At 41.9% G+C, this 19,036-nt stretch overlaps 1 protein-coding gene across 10 annotated transcripts in view; it reads right to left on the reverse strand.

Moving 5' to 3' along the window:
- SLC29A1 (solute carrier family 29 member 1 (Augustine blood group)) overlaps positions 1-19,036 on the reverse strand; it is an 81,469-nt gene that overhangs the window by 21,038 nt on the left and 41,395 nt on the right. Inside the window, exon 1 of one of the 10 annotated variants that reach the window (XM_048483240.1) lies at positions 10,741-10,821. The exons of 6 other annotated variants lie outside the window; for them this stretch is intronic. The gene's annotated coding sequence lies outside the window, so the exon portion shown is untranslated. Of the gene's footprint in view, positions 1-10,530; positions 10,654-10,740; positions 10,822-19,036 lie in introns of those variants that run through there. 3 more of the 10 variants (XM_048483207.1, XM_048483223.1, XM_048483214.1) reach the window with 3 other exon arrangements.

The raw sequence follows: 19,036 nt of genomic DNA on the forward strand, positions 1-19,036 counted from the left end.
CCCCCCAATTCAAAGGGATGGTGTCTTCAGGGAATTTGGGGCAAAATGGGAGGACTGCAGACCAGAAGGTGATTGTATTGTTCTGCCCACTGTGAGAGCAAAGATCACATGCCCCAACCCCAACTGAGACTGTGGACATTGGTTTTTAGGTGTATGTCACTTTTATGTTGAATACAGTATTGTCTACCAAGTATTGCCATATGTGTACATAGCTGGTAGGTGGAATGTGTTAGCCTGCAGATTGATTGTCATCCTGGCGTGAACACTGAACCCTCATTGTTACCTCCTATGGCTTCTCCACACAGATCCTGCAAAAGGAGGACAGGCCATGGCCATGAAGCAACAGGTGTCCACTCAGGAAGAAGAGGCTCAGCCAGGCTAGAATGCTTATTCCCCACACAATCTGCAGAGATTTTCAGCTGTGTGTGGAAAATGACACAGTCTGTGCCTGTCTTGATCAGGCTTGCAGTGTTGGACTTTCTCCCCTGTTGCCCCTAACCGTACGTCCACCCACAAAATGCCTCAGAGCTTGGTCTACTTGTGCCCCCTTGATTTCTGAATGAATGTGGTTTTTGCCTTTTTTTCTTTTTGCTGCAATCTTTCAGGACCCTCAACTGTCCCAGTCCAATCAAGCCCAGAGGAGAAGGGAGAAAAATCAGGGAGCTGGTCTTCCAGCACTGAGCAGCCACAGAGCGCGCTGAACTTCCAAAGGAAATCCTTTTGGCTCTGTAAGTACACGATCTTCAGGAAGTGTACGTAGCAGCTGGAAATGTTGCTTTTTTAAATGTACAAATGCAATTTTCTGTCTTACAGTTAAGAACCTGAACAGGCGTCTCAAAAGGCTGGAGAGGGGTCTGAGAGAGCAGAGGCACCTCGAGAGAGCTCTAATTGAGCTTGAGGAACAGAGATTCAGTGCAATGGAGCAGCAGCTGGACAGGCTCGAAAATGTGCAGTGTTTTGTTCTTTATGTTGTTAAAAACTGGTTTGTAAATAGTTCTAATAAGTCTTCTCTGTAACGAGTTGAAATGTTCCTTTATTTTGTAATTTTTCAATTTTGAACAAGTTGACAGTATAAAACAATTTTTAATTTCAAAGCATTGTGCCTTTCTTTGGTTCCTAGTTAAACAATTTCAATCCAAACAAAACAACAAGCCACAAACATACACAAAACCACCCATTTTTAGAAACCATAAACAAACAGTTGAGTAGTAAGTGGAAATAGCAACTTCAACATCTCAACAAAACAGCTTAAGTCCACTGAAAGGAGCCTAATGAGTTTGGGTGGGGGAGTTGAGTTCTGACTTCTCAAAGGTCCATTTTATTCCTCTTTTCCGATGTTTTCATCTGCCCATAAGTGGTCCAAGGTTGACAGACTGAGGTTTCCTTTTTTTTCCAGGCAAGTTAATATTTTGTGGTTCCCTGGTTGCTGTGTCTGGCATGTTCTGAGGAATAGAGGAGGAAGAGGGTTTGGAAGGACCTGGGCAGGAGAGGATTCCCTGGTTGCCATATCTGGAATGTTCCAAGAGACATTGGAGGTGGAAGGTTCAGCGAAGACATGGAGAGGAGAGGAGTAAGGAGGCAGAACATATGTAGGATGTTGTTGCCCTGTGGAATTGGGGGGAATGTGCTGAGGGACATTAGGGCAAGGGACTTCAGATGGGACATTGAAATTAAATGTCCGTCGTGGGAGGGCCTGATTGTGTCTTCCCTGGCTAGTAGGATTGGGGAGGATATAGTGAGGGAGATAGGAGGTTGGTTGTCCAGAAGTTAGTGACAAGATACTGTTGTTGTGTGGTCTGCTGTGATTGCTTTTGTACCATAATCCTGTTAGTGTTTTTACGGGCTCACAACTTCTGACATCAGGTTATGGCTCCTTTCCATTGCCCTCTCAAATATATCTCTGTGGGGTCTCCCACCTCTCAGACTTCCTGCCTGTGCAGGCTCCCTTGCTCTCTAGCTTGATGAAACATGACTTCATGCCTGGGATTCTCTTCCACCAAGGTCTCCTCATGCCTTCTTCTATCCTCCAGAAGTATTTCAGATCTCTCTGCCCTGCAGCAGATAGCCTCAAAAGTTCCCTAGCAACATCAGTGAGCAGGGAGACCCACCTTCTCCGATCATGACCCACAATCAACCGGAGCTCAGGGGACTGTCCCACAACACCTGATGTGCCCCTGACAAGGTAAGCATATGAAAAAAACCTCACAAGAATAAAAAGAAGAATGGGTCAATGTGTAAAAGAGGTTTTTCCCTCACAAATGAGCATGCTTGATTTTAAACCAGAGCATCCAGCATCTGGTTTTGCTTCCCCCACCACATCATGTAGGAGGGAGGGTCCCCCATGTCACCCCCACCCAAACAGTTCACACTGAAATCAGTTGTGACCCCAGGGGATCTACAGCCTTCACCAGGAGGTTGGAAACCTTGGGCAAATAATTAGACAATGTGTGTAAGGGGCTGTTCCAGCACCTGAAAAGATGATGGATTGAAATCCAGGGCGCCCAGCAACCCCACACCAAGCTGGAATGACGTGCACTCTTTACACACACACACCTTCCCGCAGGTGTTAGTTGCTGTTTTGAAGAGTTGTTCTCCCAGGGATTCTCTGGCCTCCACCTGGAATTTGGCAACCCTGCCCAGGGGTGTAGCTAGGGTAAATGGAGCCCGGGGCAAAATCTGAGTTTTGCGGGGGCCCCACCCCCCCACCCCATTTGGGCAGCATTCCTCCCCCACCACGACCAAACAACATTTTTTGCACCAGGCCATCTCAAAGTCACCATCGCATTATAGAACATGGCCCAACACACAAATCTGAACACACCCAGGGCTCCCTAGTTTAAACAACATTGAAAGTGATGCTATTTTTTTGAAGACGGGGAATCCACCCTGAAACAGCATCACTGTTAATGTTGTTTAAACTACAGAGCCCAGATTCTCCTTTTAAATCCACCTTAAGGGGATACTCTGGGCTCCCTAGTTTAAACAACATTGAAAGTGATGCTGTTTCAGGGTAGATTCCCCACCCCAAACAGCATCATTTTCAATGTTGGTTATTGTGGGTTTTCTGGGCTGTGTGGCCGTGGTCTGGTGTATCTTGTTCCTAATGTTTCACCTGCATCTGTGGCTGGTATTTTCAGAGGTGTATCACAGAGAGAAGTCTATTATACACTGTGTCCAGCCTTCTCTTATAACAGACTTCTCTCTGTGATACACCTCTGAAGATGCCAGCCACAGATTCAGGCGAAACGTTAGGAACAAGATCTATCAGACCACGGCTACACAGCCTGTAAAACTCACAACTACCAGTTGAATCTGGTTTTTGAAAGCCTTCAACAATACTTTCAATGTTTTTTTTTTAAATCTAGGGAGCCCAGATTCTCCCTTTAAATCCACTCCAAAGGAGGTGGATTTAAAGAGAGAACCTGGGGAAAATTTGAGGGTGCCTGTCAGGGGAGCAATGTTTAAGCTAACAGTACCAAACTTTTAGGCTATCTTCAGAAGACTCTTCTGATTAAACCACCCAGGTTTAGTGAAGTTTGGTTCAGGAAGCCCAAAGTTATGGAGCCTCCAAAGGGTAGCCCCATCTACCATTAGCTCCCATTGGAATGGGGGATGGAGCACCCCTTTTGAGGGTCCCATAACTACCTTCACCAAACCTGGAGTGAGGTATCAGCAGGAGACTATCCTTATGGTACCACCAAGGTTTAGTGAAGTTTGATTCAGGGGATCCAAAGTTATGGACCCTCAAAATGGTAGCCCCATTTACTATTAGCTCCCATTGGAAACAATGGAGTATGGGGTCACCCATTTTGGGGGTCCATAGCTTTGGACCCCCTGAACCAAACTGCACCAAACTTGGCTGGTATCATCAGGAGAGTCACCTGACAATAGTCTGAAATTTTGGTGCTGCTAGCCTAAAAGCTGTGCCCCATGCAGGCCAAAAATGGGAAAAACCCTGGAAAATAGAAAAAGCCACTAACGAACCTGCAATTTTTCCGCCCACCACAAGGTGGCGCCCGGGGCGCTTGTCCCCGGATGTCCCCATGGTAGCTATGCCTCTGACCCTGCCCATATCATTCCACAATGTGTAAAAAAGGCTTCTCCAACAATGTTGAGGCCCTTTGATTTTAAGCCAGAGAATCCAGCATCTAGTTTTGCTTCCCCCACTGCCCCCCCCCCCCCGCCCACAAGCATGAAGGGAAGTGGCAATACCCCATGTCACACTGTTCACACTGAAATCACTTGTGACCCCAGGGGATCTTCAGCCTCCATCAGGAAGGTGGTAACCCTCTGCAATATGTTTTACAAATTTGTTTCTGAAAAAATGGATTTTTAAGCAGTAGGTCTGCTCTCACATGGTAATATAACAAATTATATTATATTATGGCCACCCTTCTTTCCATAATATAATATAAATTATATTATATTATATCACATGGTAATATAACAAATTATATTACCATATATATTATATATGGCCCCACCCCCTGAACTCACCCTATAACAAAGCATACCTCTCAAGGATGTAGGTAAGGGGTTTTTTCCTGGGTTCAACCTCCCACATTACATGTCCGAAGCTCTGATCCGTTTGTGGGTTTTTTTGTATTTTTAGTGTTTCCTTCAGTTTTTGGCCTGCAGAGGTGCAGCTTTTAGGCTAGCAGTACCAAAATTTCCAGGAGTTTTTGGAAGACTCTCTTGATGATACCACCCAAGTTTGGTGAGGTTTGGTTCAGGGGGTTCAAAGTTATGGACTCCCAAAGAAGGTGCCCCCATCCCCCATTGTTTCCAATGGGAGCTAATAGAAGATGGGGGCTACACCTTTGAGGGTCCATAACTTTGGACCCCCTGAACCAAACTTCACCAAACCTGGGTGGTATCATCATGAGAGTCTTCTAAAGATACCCTGAAATTTTGGTGCTGTTAGCTTAACAATTACACTCCTGACAGCAGGCCTCCTCTAAATTTCCCCAGATTCTCCTTTTAAATCAATCCCCTTCAGCATGGAATTAAAAGGAGAATCTGAGGTCCCCAGTTTAAACATTGAAAGTTATGCTGTTTCAGAGTGGGTATAATCCACCCCAAAACAGCATCACTTTCAATGTTGTTTTAACTGGAGACCCCAGATTCTCCCTTTAAGGTGGATTTAAAAGGAGAATCTGGGCTCCCTAGTTTAAACACGATTGAAAGTGATACTGTTTGGGGGTGGATTCCAGCAACACAGTGGCCGCCCATGAGGGTGTGTGTGTGTGTGTGCGCGCGCGTGTGCAAAACTGAGATTTTTCTAATCATTTTCCCTAGCTACGTTTCTGCCTGGAGGGGAGGGCAGAAGGGACTGCCAACTGGGAGCCCAGCCGGTGTGGAGGGGGGGGGGCAGGGAGTCTGCTGTCCCCGGCCTCGGAGAGCTGCTTTTATAAGCACTGAGGCCAGGGGGCGGGCCTTGGGGAGGCATGGCCATGCCCCCATGGGTGGGGGGGGCATGGCCCCACCCCCTGAACTCACCCTATAACAAAGCTATAGCTACGTCACTGTTTCCTCTGCCCCTTTATCAACCCATTGCTCAATCTGTGTGAAATCATCGTCATCGGGATCAACAGCAGCTCTTGATCTGGTTGAAGGACCTGGTTCTGTGGAAATAAAAGGGAACAATATGAATTCTGTGTTACCTGAAGCCTCAATATTGAATATTGGATTAAAAAAAAGGAGAGATGGCCCTCCTTACCTGATTCTGAGAGGCTGTTGGGTCAAATGACTTCCTTGTTGATGGTGGAGAGATTGTGGGAGAATAGCACCTCCGATCTAGGGGTGGAGACCAGCTTCTGAGGAGCTGGACCAACCTGCACACTTAGATTTAGGCTTCTTGCCACTTTGGGGCAATGAGGATCCATTGCAGCACTTTGAAGAATAGGCAATCTGCTGGGTGGTTTCCAGATCCTGGGTTTTGTGACACAACACTCTTATATTCATATTTGAGGGCCTTGGTTTTTTTGTGGCATTCCTGCACCATTCTGTGGTGCCCTATCGATGCCATCTCCCTGGCCACCCTTCTTTCCATATTGCATTGGCTTTTCACTAATGCTCTCTGCATTGGCTGTTGCCTCCAGATATCTATTAGATCCCTGGTTTCCACCTCCTTCTAGGCTAGCCCTCGACCCTGAGGATTCTTGCTGCTACCACTAGCCCCCACAACCTGTACCTCCTCCTGAAGAACCAGTATAAAATGGCTGACCGGCCCAAGCACAGTCCCACCCCTGCAATAGTTCCTGCCCTCAGATAAGAGAAGAATTCCAATTGGTGGTAACTTTGTACAGCAGATCTGATTGGGCCAATCCTCTTCCCTTTTTCTCCACTACAATACAGTACTGTAACAATGTTAAGAATTCACCACTCCCCTTCCCTTTAAAAATGTAAAATCTATTCTTTAATCATAATAATAATGAATAATGAATAATAATTGTAACCACAAGAATCTGCCCACTCCCCTTACAAAAATCCTGTCATGGCTATGCTGTGAAGCTTCATAGCTTCAAATTTTAAACACAAAACATTTTTTTAAAGGGAACTTGACACTTTAATTTGAGGGAAGGCAATTATGAGTATACCTCTGTTCTCTGAGGAGGGAAATGGCGAAAAGGACAGGTGACAGAGGGAAAAAAAGTGTGATTTGGAAATCATAGAACATGCCTAGAGAACTTTGCAACCTGGCAGGGTGGTGGAGAATCTACCTAAAATGGTGGTCATCAGGAAAAGGCACAGGTGGGCAGGAGAAAGAAGACATCACAAGAGTTGCATTCCTCACAGAATAGCAAGAGAACGCCACAATTTCACATCTTCAAAATAGGACAGTTTATACACAAAAAAGACATCCTGAGGACGTCTTGGGGAAAAGACGTCCTCCCGAAGATGCCTTTTTCTCCTTAGGATATGTTATTTGTGCTGTGCAGAATACACCATGGTCTCAGAGATGCAAAGGAGTGAGAGAGTGGAGTGTTGTGAAGTGAAAGTCACCTTAGTCAGACGTTATTGCATCAGATTGTTGTATTCTTATAACATTTAAGGTAAATAAAAAATATAAATATATAGATTCTTGTATTACTCCTGCTTGGTCGGCAGTACAACTGCTGGGTTTCATCCATTTCTTTAACACTTCTGTTTTTAGTATTCAGAACAGCAGTTTAAAAACTAGCAAATTGTTGCACATTTTTTTCAAGAAACAAACAAGCATAATTATAAAGTGAAAGATCTGTAAACCCCCCCACCCCATAAAGACCCATGAATAGATTTCCTATCACTCTGTGGACCAAGCATTGTAAACACACCAAGCAGCTGCTCCATGATAGTCAAATTTCCTAACATACAATCTCTTCACAGCACACCACAATTATTGAGCAAGCAATTCGTTTTTTCTTGCTATCTTGCAGTTAATTCTGTTCCCCTTTTTGTAAGAATTCACTTCTTTCAGGACAGCATGGAAATGCATATCTTGTGTTTCAGAGATAAGGCAATGTTTTGTTGGAACATCACAGGAATGCGGGAATCTCCTGGATTTGTTGCTCTTTCCTGTATCCCTCCCTCTTCCCCTTTCCTTCCTTCCTTCCTTCATCCGATTTTTGTGCCAACAAGTCCTCGGTTACAGAGGACAGCTGTCTCCTTTGACATCCTTATGCAGATGGAGCCTATCTACCTAGGTGCACAGCCCTTGATTCCATGACATAAACATGGCAGGAGAATAAAAGAAAAGTTGAAAGAATTTTATACCAGGAAAGTCATTGTTTGTAATCAAATTTTACTTTTGTTCAGCACTGAAGGATTTGCATGGCCTAATGAAAATCAGATCCAATCTGTTGTCACTGGAAGCCACTTCAGACAGCTTCCACAGGTTGCCTGTTCTGTCATAAGTTCGAAAGAGACCAATATTCATCATTCTGCCAAAGAACTGTGTAAAAATGTTGCATGTTGTAATAATCACTTGCTAGAATGCTCTGTTTTGAAAATGCATTAGGATTTGGGAGCTTCCGTTAGAGATATTTGAAATCATGCAACATATAGGAGGGATCTATTGATAACCACCATTGTGGAATGTGGTGTCACTATATCTAAGACTAAACTGGCTGACTCCTGTGTGAATAATGAAAATAGCAAAACCAGGCCACGCATAGACAATACACATACTTCTACCTGGGGACTTCTCACACATGCAGAAAAACATGTCTTGTAAATTAACCAAAGGAAAAAACAAAAAGCACTCTAATGAGCACTAAAATGCTCTAGGAGCATGGACACCAGTTGAATAGAAAAGGGGGAGGGGAGAGGAGAAATCAACCTGCTCAAGCAATTGAGAGCTTTAAAATCCTGGGTGGGGGGATTTTGTGGGGGAGGATTTTCACTTTGTGGGGCACCCCATGATTTCTCACAAGAACCCAACTTGTTTGTCAGAATAATAGTTGCTAGGAGCAAAAACCGGAATAGGCTTTGGCCTTGAACCCTGAATGTGGGTATTTAAGACATCTGGTTGACCACTGTAATGGACTAGACCAGGGGTCTGCAAACTCTGGCTCTCCAGATGTTCATGGACTACAATTCCCATCAGCCCCTGCCAACATGGTCAATGTGCAGGACTGATGAGAATTGTAGTCCATGAACATCTGGAGAGTCAGAGTTTGCAGACCCCTGGATTAGACAGATGACAGGTCTGATCTAGCATGGCATTTACTTTGCTTTGCATGGCTGCCATAATGTGCATAATGGTTCACCATATGGACTGTGTTCAACGTATGAAGAGTTCCATGCCACCAACTATCAGAATGTCTGGCAAAAGAGTGATAACTCTATCCTTATGGCCTCAGAGTGGAACAGCTGCCACAAAGAGGATAAGGAAACAGAAAATTAGTTCTATCACCCTGATCAGAGTTGGTTGACAAGGATAATGCAGAAAGTAACATTCCTTCCATGCAAAATCACCCTGGTCTCCAGATAATAGTCTATTTTACCATGAGTCAAATAGCATCTATTTTCCATAAAAAAATTATACTCCCTTCAGTTGCAACTTGTAGTTTATTTCTAGATAGATGCCATAGTTCAAGTGGCCTGGAAATCTCAATTTCTGACACAGGAGATGTGCATTCTAGTCTTACATGTGTTTGGACAGGTTGTATATATATATAAACCTTCAATGGCATAATTAGGATAGGTTTTAGCTACTAAGAGAAGCACTCCCTTTACATCCTTAGGGGCCATCTTAATCATTCTTCCTTTAAGTATCTTAGAGCTAAGAGCTGACGCTGAAATCAAATTGCAGAGCTGAGTTCAGTACAATCCAGTATTTTCTGCATACAGGCATAAAGTAGAAATAAATAGCTCCAGTGATGAAAACACACACATTTGATGATGTAATATAGCCGCTTCCTCCCTTTCCCACCTGAAACCTCGAAGAGACAGGTGAGAATGCCACATAAAATAAATAAAAAACAGCCACCCAGGAACATGGGATGGTACCTCCGCAACAACGTACTAGTTGCATCTGGACCTTGGCGAGAAATGGGGAAAGTACGGCTCAAGAGCTAAAATGTTCTTTGTTTCATAAACTTTCCCCACTACCTCACAATTGCATACATGAATACAACTCACTACCAAACAGACTATTCAGCTTATCACAATGTAGCCAAAAGGATGGTTTAAGACTATCAATTCAGTGTCAAAATCACCTGGTATAAAAAGCCCTGTGATACCCATCACCTACAATTCTCTGCCTTAAAGGACTCAGGATTGCCAGGCTAGAAGCTAATGCCATTTTAAACCCACAGTGTTAAGTTTCCTGGACCTTCTCAGGCTTTGATGTTGGCGAATGAACAAAATAGTCATTGGAATCAGATCCTTGAACACCATCACCACAGAACTACTAATATTTATTTCAGTTCACAAGGTCTCTACCAGGAGAATAAGATGCACAGGCAATATTTTTATTTAAAATTAGTGTAAAGTTTAAATTTCTCAAGGAATGGACTTGCCTTTTCATTTTGTAAAGCTCCATGTACAATGACTGAACTATCTAAATAATAATTGTTGTTATATTTGACATTCCAATTGCTCACCTATTAATATATGTCATATTCCTCTAGGTAGCAAAGCAGAGTTATTTATATGGCTTCTTACTTCCACATATATTTATAAAGCTCTACTGGCTAGTCCTGACTTTGCCAGACTGGGCTTTTAAATATCTAAATTCATTTCCCTGGAATACCTAACCTAAGATTCATTCTACAGAGGCACTCCTGTAAATGATAGCAATTATACAGTTTTGCAGACAACAGTCGAAGAACAGACCCAGACATAATTCATCCCTCTAATGCTCAAAAGGGCCCTATCAAAGCAAAATGCCCAGTGAAGTCAGTTTTCCTTGGAACAGGTGAACCAGTGTTCCACTAATATCCCCCAAGACTAATGGGATGTTTATATTCTTCTTCTGGGCCTGTAATATATACAGCTATATACACAATAATCACTCAGAAAATACTGCACAGAACACTGCAATACCTGAAATTAACTGCAGCAGAAATGACAGCTTCTTACCATCCAAGGAAACACTGGAGAACTCCACTGCACACAGTCACAAGTCAGGTAGAGGCAATCCCACCCCAACAGCTTTCCAGCCTGTTAAAATTGATCTACTGGCTAAATTACAGCCACAGAAGCCTTTTCTTCCCCTCTAGATCTCAAGATAACATTGAACAGAGAATTACCCACAGTACAAGTTGGCTGGTCAATTCTATAAATCCTTTAGGCAGCACATGCTGAGAGCTTCACTGGATGACAGTCCAGAATGAACCAAAAAGCAGACGTGGTATCTGCGTCAATCCACCTGCTGATGGACGTTTTCAAGTGGCAGGCAAAATAGATAAGAATTCAACTGGGTCCCCTTTCTTAAAGGCACAACATATTTTGTGACACTCTACGAGAAATGCAATAAGGCAACAATTTTCATGCACTAACTATCTGAGCATGGATATGTGTCTACTGAGTTAATAAACAGGACAGGTAGGATTTGTTTTTTTATTTTATTTGTATTTCTTTTTGGCATGTGCTTGCTAGGAACACAGCTGCAGAAGAACCCAAGATTTTGACATATGTTCTGTCCCAGTAAATCTTTCCAGCAACAGAGAATCCCAAAATCTAAGGAATACATTTGTCACAGGAGAATTTTGTAAGGTTCGCTGCCGAATATTCTTTGAGCCTGCATGTCCACCACTCTGAAAGATTGTCCAATGTCTGTTTCCAATAAAACATTTGAAACTGAAGACTTAACAGAGCCAAATTGACATGGACCAGTGGACAGTGCTGGCCTTGGGATTTGAAGTCCCATTCCTCCCCTTGATCGCCTTTAAGGCCTTAGTAGAGTCTCACTCCATCCATCTTGGTTTTCTATCTGTACAATGGGAATGGATTAAATATCATAGCTTGTAGAAATTATATACAAACGTTATAAAGCACTTGGCTATCTTAAATATACTGTCTTGAAAGAAAGCTTCATTGAACTAATTAAGGTTTAATTCCAAGTAAACTTGTGTAGAATTGTATCATAAAGCAGCGATTCTAACTGTGCGTCCGACAGAACTAATTTCTGATCAAAACATACTTCAGAGTAACCTGTGAAAAATACCATAACAATGATGAACAGACATAGCTTCAGCTTCTCCAGTCTATGCTCCCAGACCTTGGCTTTTAGTACTCTAACTCTTGTCAAAATATTCAAAGCACTGCAAAAATATTTGCTTGCAATTAGTGTTTAGAATTTATTCTGAACAGATACATCTTCTGTTGTTGCAAATTTTAATTTGAGTATACCAACCATGGGTATAATTCCAAGTCAAGACCATGGTTTAATCTCAACATAAATAATATCCTCTTTTAGCTTCAGAGAGATAAAGAGCCCCCCCACCCACCCACATTAAATGGCTATGCTCAGATTTGCTGTGGGATGCAAGCCCACTACTTTCCTACAAGAAAGAGGAAGGAAAATATACTTCGTGGAGTTAGGTACAGAGATAATATGGCCAATTATAAAGTGGCAATCTAGATCTGGAAGGAAAATTGGAAAAGGGATTATTGGAACTAATATGGCCACCCCATGAAAGTGGTTTTTGTGGCACTAATTTGAGAAAAGACTTGTTTTTATCCTGCTTCCCATAATCAGGATTCATAATGTATTATGGAGAGGGAGAAAAAGTTTCCTGTATCAACGTTATCTCCTCATATCTCTTCTGGGGCATCTTCTAGACTGAACGGTTCCAGATTCTCCACTCTTTTTTCATAAGAGGGACTTCAACCCATCAATCATCTTGGCTGATCTCTTGGTTCTACTTTTCTCCAGTTCTGCAATGTCATTTTTGAGACACCAGAACCAGAACTGTAGAGTACTCCAAATGAAGCCACACAAAGGCATTATTAAATTGACTGTTATTTTCAGCTCCATTCTTAATCATTCCTAACATGGAGTATGCCTTTTCACCACTGCTACAAACTGGGAGAAGGGTAGAGAAAGTATATTGCAAAGGAGAACGGTGTGGAGGGAGCATGTTCAGAATCGTGGGGAAAACTGCCCATTTCCCCTTGGAACACAATTTTATTAATTTCCATTCAAAATAATAATATGTTTCCTTTGTTTTACTTCTCCTGCCATGTTCCACCTTAGCCTCATATAATAGGGGCCTGTCTGAAATGTAACAATTGTGTAAGTTACATTCCCTTCTTTTCATAATTTACAAATGGAAGTTGTACAGCTGAGCTTAAAGAGGCCGAGGGCACTTTCCCAGGGTCTATCACAGGCTCAGAGGGTTGTTTGCTTTTTATTCCTTGATGTAGCCAACAAAGCCCCATTTCTCCCATGGGCAAAAAGTGGAATTTGTTCCAGGTCCAGAATGCTGACTTGCTCTTAGTTCACAGAACCCCTCCCTTTACCTCTCATTGCAACAAGTGGTGCTCTTTTGGCCCAGAGGAAGTTCTCTGGTAGGTCACAGGGGAAGGTTGTTGTTGACCCTTTACAATTTCCACAGTTGCAGAAAAAACAATAGGCACTCCCAACCCTTGTATTTCCCAAGTATATGTCAAGCTCTGGGGCAAATTGCAATTTAAAAGCAACTAGATTAGGGACCCAACTAGAGGTTTTCACACAGCTATGAACATTGTGTGGATCCAAATCCCACAGAAACAACAACTAATCCTGCACATTTGTTCACTAACTACACCAGATGCTGTCTGTAACACATGAGTGACTTTATCTTCAAAGAGGTTATATCTTACATCACAAAAATACACAGTGATTCCTGCTGAACCAGAACAAAGGTCCATCTAGTCTAGTGTTTCCCACAGTGACCAACCAGATGACATCAGGATGACAAGCAAAACAATTAAGTCAAAGTTTCTCCTGTTATTCCCCCTCCCCCAACTCTACCCCATATAATGGTTTTCATAAATGCACTGCTTCTGAAGATGGCCATTCTATTTAGTTTTCAGGGTGAATAGTAACTGATGGGAAGATTCCCCATAAATTTGTCTAATGCCTTTTAATGTGTAGCCATAAGCTTGGGTTGTTACAGTATTAAGATACTGGGTACTTTAATTTTTTTTTCTTGACAAGAACTTACGCATAAGTAAAATCTGAAGACTGAAAGAGGGTGTTACTCCAGAGCACACTTTAGTACACATGGGCCTTAGTGTAGATTTACATCTCGTCTCCTGAGCTGGAAAGCAGACAACAGCATTGTGCATGAGAACTAGCTCAGATTCTTTTTTTTAAAAAAAATTTTTTTATTGTATAGAATAATTATGCATTTGTTACATTCAATCTCTCCATTTTATCTATACATTTTTTCATTTCCCCCCCTCCCCCCCTTTCTATTAATTATATTATGCAAGCAGTAGGAGATTCATTCTTCTTATTCTTTTGTTCCATATTTCTTTGTTAAATCCGGCTTCTTCCATCCATGTTTCATACACTGTCCATAGTTTCATTATATCTTCCATCTTTTCTTCCCATAATTTATTTTTTGTCAGTTTTTCAAAAATCTCTAGTTGTATTTGTTCCCAGATATATTCCAACCATTTTGACACTGTCCATTTTTTATCATTTTTCCAGCCCAACGCCAACACAGCGTGTGCTGCTCTTATCATTATTTTATACATTGGTTCCAAACTTCTATTCACTCTTTTATCATCTATTATCCCCACAATTAATAATTCATTATTTATGTCAATTTTTACTTTTACTAAGTGTTCTACATATTTCATTATATTTTCCCAAAACTTTTTCACCAGTTTACATTCTATCCACATATGAGTATAATATGCTCCTTTTTCTCCACAATGCCAGCATTTTGAGCTTAATCCTTTTATCATATAGGCTAGTTGTATTGGGGTTCGATACCATTTAAGTAAAATCTTTCTTTCTAATTCCACATATTTTTCTATCTTTACCTTCTTCATACTCTCCATGATTCTTTCTATTTTTTCAACATCTAAGATATTTTCTTTCTCCCATTTTTGATTCAAAGTTCTCAGCATAAAATCTTTATTGAACTAGCTCAGATTCTGAGCCACAGCCAGGTCACCCTTTTGCTGGCCATGTTTGCCAAAAATACCACTGCTGCAGGTTGGATGTCTGAGGTTTATAAAATATATTTTTAAAAGTTTCTGAGACCTTCCTTTGTTATTCTCTGAGCTCCTTAGCTATTTTAATAACTTATTTCAGAGAAGCAGCTAAGTAATCCTATTGTTGCCAAACCAAAAGTCCTGAGGTACTTTCAAAACAAAAAGATTTACTGTGACAAAAGGATTCATGGACTACAGTTCACTTCATGAAATGCATGAAATGTTATCTTAACTTGACAGGCCTATACACACATGGGTACAGAGGAAAAGAAGTTTGTAAACAGGGAAAGCAAATGTCTTTTTCCATTTCATGACTTCTTTGGCCTCACAGTTTAAAAATTTTTCTTAGTACCCATGTCTGCCAACTGAAGATAACACTCCGTGCATCTTACATTGGAAGCTCCAGTCCATGAAAACTTAAGCCACAATAAATTTTAATCTTTAAGATGCCACAGGACTTTTGGTTGTTTAAATTATGCAGACTGTGAGCGAATGTGGAACAAAAATATGTCTGGAAAAATTTATATAACTCATGTTAAGTATCCAGAACCCTCATGGTGAGGACAGTGAATTAAAAATATTTCATTGGTTGCAATTGCAACATTATGCAGCAAGAAGGTTTTTGCAGAAATACTGTTCAGTTACACAATTTTTCAAAGGCATCATCATGGGCAATGTTCAGAAACCCAATTACAAATCATAGATTCTGGCATTTCCTTCTGGCTGTTTTGACGAGGGGCAAAGCTGAAAACAATGAGGAAGCCGTATGTGAAGAACAAAAGCTCCTTGGCTATATGCCATTTCCCAGAATTCTCCATGACCCTATCAGAACACCAGAACCAGAATGGACAGAAAACAAAGAAGGCCTTGAAACAGGCTGGTGAGTGTATCAGATATGGAATACAGATTGCACGTCTAATACTGGTTGCTAATAGATTGTGCTGTATGAAATGCTTCAATAAATGTTTGCCTATCTGTTTCTAAGTCTAGTAACCAGCAAGAACTGGACACGTCCACTTTAGAGTCTTTGGAGTCTAGAGAGGTGAAGAAACAGCAGAGAAGGGACTACAAGATCATGACATTATGAGACCTATCAAGAAGGGTGAGAGGAATGAAGAAGGGAAGAAACGGGAAGTTCTGTTTTCCAACCAAAAGAATTTTATTTTCAACATTGTGGGTGTTCTACTGCTCAAGTAGTGTGCACATGCAACAAGGGCAGAGTTCTACTCATCCTCATCATCAAAGTCCCCTCATCAAGCAGTGCTTGCAGGTAAATCTTAGGTTTGGCTTATCTAACATGGGGTGAATAAGGTTAGCTGAGGATACATAAGTAGATCCAATAGTTTCATTTCATGTTTTAAAAGATCCTAGCCTGGACTGACTGTTCACTGCTGGACTCAAGTCCATAGCTTTGCTTCAGGGTCCAATAAGACCCGGAGTAGAAAGCAAAGGACCACAGGTGCTATCTTGGATGTGATGTGTATGGATCATACAGAATATTTCTTCAAGGACTATTCACTTTTGTTCGTTTTGTGAGATGTTTTACTTGTTGACAAGTTAAAAATGCAATATGAGGAACAGATTTCCTAATTTGGCTTCTGTTGACTATATATACATTGCAACATCATACATTTATCTCCTGAATTTGCAATGACTTCTAAGCAATTTCTGTTTTCTCTTCCAAAGAGGCACTTGAATCTCACTGAGGGCTTTTTCGCACACACAGTTTGTTCTTGAATTAAGGCAATCTGCATCGACATCCTGACCTTTTTGTTGCTGTTTCGTCGCTCAAGATCATTCACACATCACCAGGTTGTTGTGGATGTTCTTGTTGCTTCAGAAACCCCTTGGTTTTGCATTGTCCTGGAATGCAGTACAAACGAGAGTTCCAATTGGCTGTTGTGCCGTCCAAGGGCGTGTTCCGTGTGATGCTTGGCCCCCATCATCACAAGCTAACGAGTCAGCGTGATTTCACTATCTCAGTATACCACTGCGTTGAGAACTCGCTATCTCGAGATATCGGGGCGGCGTTGGAAACAATGCACTGCATGAGCAATTGGGAGGAGGGGCGAGAGGAGAGTGAGACGGAAACGAAACAGTGAAATGTGCGTGTGCAACTGGCAAGCTCTACAGCATCCTGATTGGTTGGAGGAAATTGCATCACACAGTGGGCATGATCCCTCGCAGTTGCTTGTTCCAGTTGCGTTTTGCACCTAGGCACCAGATTGTGGGGGGAATCCGTTTTATTCAAGAAAGTTGCACAATTATCGAGCGACAGGAAAATGTGAGACAAAGGCTGAAATGAGCGAGAGATTAGGGGTCGGGCCACATTACGGCTCAAGTGTGTGCGAAAAAAGGCAGAAACCGTGACGACCTCATATATTAAATCAAGAACAAACCGTGTGTGCGAAAAAGTCCTGAGGGAGTTCAGTTGATTTTGTTATCTCTTCTTTTTGTGGTCTCTGGCCTGTAGCAACTTGAAATCTGATTTTTATTTGCCTGTCAGAAAAATCTGGCCTGTTCGAACAACCTGAAAAAACTTCTTTTTTCTCTGGCCTGATAAAAGAGGTCTTAAAAACAGAAAGTTTTCCCACTCTTATGTGTCATGGGAGGGAGGGAGGGGGTTTTAATAAAAGGTATTACTTGTTGAAGAATTTGATACAGCTGGCAAAGCACCAACAAATTAGATGGCTGCGCAAGTCATGTCATAAAATCATTCATCTTGGAAAGTCACAATCAGGCCACACTGGAGAATGTATGGAGATGTACACTCCTCCCTTAGAACACCAAAAGTGGGGAATCTGCAGCAGAATAGAGGAGACTTATTCCCAAAAGAGAAATGAGGAAGTGAAACAATAGCAGGAAAATAGAATTTCCTACCTCTATGACGATCTATATGAAAATTCAAAGGACCGTAGAATCTTGATTGTGGAAAGTTTTGAGAAACGTAAATATGAAAAAAAGGTGTGGTTCCCATGAGCACTGTCCCCTTTGAATACAAGCACTTTAAGCCATAAAATTACTACATGGAATTTCACGGCATCCAAAACACTTGCAATAAATAAATGAAAATAATTCAATAGGAACAGCCATAACATGACATTACCTGTATGTACTGCAGAAATATATCCTGCACATACATATTTAGATGGAGAGTTATTTTACATAGGCCAATCTAGTAGCAGACATTGCTAATACTCAGTAGCAGGAACTCCTACATCCCTCTGGGACTCAGATTTGTGACTTACACTTTACTCTTAAAGAAAGCCGGCTAGTTTGTTTACTTATTTGCCTCCTTTATACCCCACCTTTCTCCCCAATGGGGACCCAAAGCAGCTAACATTATTCTCTGGTCTTCCATTATATCCTCACAACAACCTCTGAGATAGGTTAGGCTGTACGTACATGATTGGCCCAGGTCACCCAGGAAGCTTCGTTGGCACAATGGGGATTCGAATTGGATCCCCCAGATCCTAGTGTGATACTCTAGCCATTACCCCATGGTGGCTCTCGTGTATGACTTAGAATTATAGAATCATAGAGTTGGAAGAGACCCCAAGGGCCACCAAGCCCTGCAATGCAGGAACACACAATCAAAGCACTCCTGTCAGATGGCCACCCAGTCTCTCTTTAAAAGCCTCCAAAGAAGGAGACTCTACCACACTCCAAGGTAGTGCATTCCACCGTTGAACAATTCTTACTGTTTTTCCTGATGTTTCAGTGGGATATTTTTTCCTTCACCTTGAACCCATTACTCCTGGTCCTAATCTCTGGAGCAGCAGAAAACAAGCTTGCTCCCTCCCCAACATGACATCCCTTCAAATATCTAAACATGGCTATCATGTCACCTCATAACCTTCTTTTCACCAAACTAAACATACCCAGCTCCCTAAGTCTCTCCTCATAGGGCATGGATTCCAGACCTTTTACCATTTTGGTTGCCCTCCTCTGGACACAATCCAGCTCATCATATCCTTCTTGAATTGCGGTGCCCAGAACTGTACACAATATTCCAGGTGAGGTCTAACTAATGCAGAATTGAGATCTATAATTACATCTGTCGATCTTGACACTATGCTCCTACTGATAAAGCCCAAAATCACACTGGCTTTCTTGGCCGCCACATCACACTGCTGACTCATGTTTGTTGTCTATTAAGACTCCCAGATCCTTTTCGCATGTAGTGCTGTCAAGTCAGGTGATACCCATCCTATATCTGTGCATTTCATTTTTTCTGCCTAAGTGTAGTATCTTACATTTGTCTCTGTTGAAATTCATTTTGTTTGTTTTGGCCAAGCTCTCTAATATGTCCAGATTATTTTGAATTCTGACTCTGTCCTCTCTGGTGTTAGCTACCCCTCCTAATTTGGTGTCATATGTCCTATACAGCTGCATT

Source organism: Sphaerodactylus townsendi, linkage group LG01 (genome assembly GCF_021028975.2).
Source record: "Sphaerodactylus townsendi isolate TG3544 linkage group LG01, MPM_Stown_v2.3, whole genome shotgun sequence".
NCBI classification, from domain to species: domain Eukaryota; kingdom Metazoa; phylum Chordata; class Lepidosauria; order Squamata; family Sphaerodactylidae; genus Sphaerodactylus; species Sphaerodactylus townsendi.